The sequence below is a fragment of the Suricata suricatta genome, chromosome 8 (genome assembly GCF_006229205.1).
Source record: "Suricata suricatta isolate VVHF042 chromosome 8, meerkat_22Aug2017_6uvM2_HiC, whole genome shotgun sequence".
Lineage (NCBI taxonomy): Eukaryota > Metazoa > Chordata > Mammalia > Carnivora > Herpestidae > Suricata > Suricata suricatta.
In genome coordinates this window covers 59,268,881-59,271,625 of record NC_043707.1, presented here as the reverse complement: position 1 = coordinate 59,271,625, position 2,745 = coordinate 59,268,881, and positions in this window count along the sequence as shown.

Sequence of the window (2,745 nt, the reverse complement as noted above, 5' to 3'; positions counted from 1 at the left end):
GGCACCTGGGTGGCTCAGTGGTTAAGAGTCCAACTTCAGCTCAGGTCCTGATTTCATCGTTGTGGGTTTGAGCCCCATGTCGAGCTCTGTGCTGACAGCTCAGAGCCTGGAGCCTGCTTCAGATTCTGTGTCCCCCTCTCTCTCTGCCCCTCCCTTACTCATGCTCTGTCTCTCTCTTTCAAAAATAAATAAACATTTAAAAATTTTAAAAAAAATTAGAAAAGGAAACAAATCTAGAAAACCACCAAGTAGGAATGTCAGGTAAGAGAGGGTATAAAAGCACATTACAGGGGTGCTTGGGTGGCTCAGTCAGTTAAGAATCTGATACTTGGTTTCAGCTCAGGTCATGATCTCAAGGTTCCTGAATCAGATCCCTGAGTCGGGCTCTGTGTTGACAGTGCAGAGCCTGCTTGGGATTCTCTCTCTCTCTCCCTTTCTCTCTGCTCCTCCCCAACTCATGCTTTCTCTCTCTCTCCGTCTCTCAAAATAAATAAACTAAAAAAAAAAGTATATTACAAATAAAATGTCATTCCAAGGAAATCAAAGCAGAATCCCAAAGAGCTATCTTTGTTCACTGCTTCATTATTTACAATACCTAAGAGACAGAAGCAAACAAAATATCCATTGACAAATGGAATAAAGGAAATGTAGTATATACACACAATGGAATATTACACAGCCTTCCAAAAGAAGGAAATTCTGGGGCGCCTGGGTGGCTCAATCAGTTAAGCGTCTGGCTTCGGCTCAGGTCATGATCTCACAGTTCGTGGGTTCAAGCCCCGTGTCGGGCTCTGCGCTGACTGCTAGCTCAGAGCCTAGAGCCTGCTTCGGATTCTGTATCTCCCTCTCTCTCTGATCCTCCCCTGCTCGCTCTGTCTCTCAAAAATAAATTTAAAAACATTAAAAAAATTTTGTTAAATACTTGTAAAAGAAGGAAATTCTTTTCCTTCATACTACAAGATGGAATGAACTTGAGAACATTATGCTATGTGAAATAAACCAGTCCCAAAAAGGACAGTCAATACTGTATGATTCTACTCATAGGAAGTAGCTAAAGTAGTCAAAATCATATAAACCCAAAGTAGAAAGGTGGTTCATGACATGAGGAAATGTGCATGATACTATGTTACAAGAAAGAAACGGATATAGCCTTTTTATTCTGTCCAGGCCTTCAGTTGACTTGATAATTCCCATTCACACCAGAGAAGCAATCTGCTTTATTCAGACTAGAGATTCAAAGATTAATTTCATCCTCTCAACCAGAAATACCCTCACAGACACACCCAGAATGTTTAGCAAATGTGTAGGCATCCAGTCAGTTTCACTCATAGAATTAACCATCACAGTAGGTATCCCGATTTAATGCACAAAGAAAGCAAAGTTTAAAGAGAGTGAGGGACTTGTCAAAGACATATTGCTGGAAAATAGCTGAGCTAAATTCCACTGCAGATGGATTTTTCTTCTAGACCTTGACCATTGGATTATTCTACTTCCTTTTAAAAACAAGTTTATAGAAGTTACACAAAATTATTTTGGTAGTGGACACCAACAGCATCAAAGCAATTTTTACTATTGTTTAAAACATCTTTAGAGGGGCAGTAAATGGAGACAGGAACAGAGGTAAAAGCAAGGGCCTGAGATTCAGGCTACATAACTCCATTTCCTTTTTGCTCTATTCCATCATGGCCGGTGTTAATACATAGGCATATGTTTAGAGAAAGATGATAATGGTTTTAAACATAAAACACTAAGATAAAGTAGTTATTACTCACTCTGTTTTATAAAGGCATTTTTTTTAAGTTTACTGATTTATTTATCTTATATAATCTCTATGCCTGATGTGGGGCTCAAACTCACGACCCTGAGATAAAGAGTTCCATACTCTTCTGACTGAGTGAGTCAGATGCCCCTAAAAGCATGATTATATCAGACCTAGAGCATTTTCTTTCACAAAGTGAAATAGAACAACAGAACTAATGATCATTTAATCAAGCTTCTTCCCATGAATTCTGACAAGACTACAGTACTATAAGGAATCAACCAAGCATACAATCATCTACTCTGTGTGACCCATTCCTTTAAATAAGAACAAGAGAAAATAATGGAACATAGGGAAAAACAATGGAAAATAGAGTATGTTACCTTGGGATTTTAATCTGTAAGGCCCTTTTTATGACTCCCTAGAGTCTTTTTTATATTTTTTAAATTTTATTTTTTTAAATGCTTGTTTTTGAGAGAGAAAGAGAGAGCTCACATCCACAAGCAGGGAGGGGGTAGAGAGAAGGGGAAACAGAGAATCCCAACCAGGCTCCATGCTGTCAGCACAAATGCCCTATGTGGGGCTTGAACTCACAAACTTTGAGGTCATGACTGGACCTGAAATCAAGAGTCAGACACTTAACTGACCTAGCCACCTAGGCACCCCTCTCTAGAGTCTTTAATAAAACAAAATGTTAGTTGTCAGAATGGAAGGCTTTGAAGCAAAAATACAACTAGAGTTCTGAGAAAAATAAATATGAGCCTTGCCCTCATCAGATCAAAAACTTTCAGTTAAGAATTTTCTTTCATCTATAGGTCTTTTACATCCTTGGTTAGGTTTATTCCTAGGTATTTGATGGTTTTTCGTGCAATCGTGAATGGGATCAGTTTCTTAATTTCTCTTTCGGCTGCTTCATTTTTGGTGTATAGGAATGCAGCTGATTTCTGTACATTGATTTTGTATCCTGCGACTTTACTGAATTCATT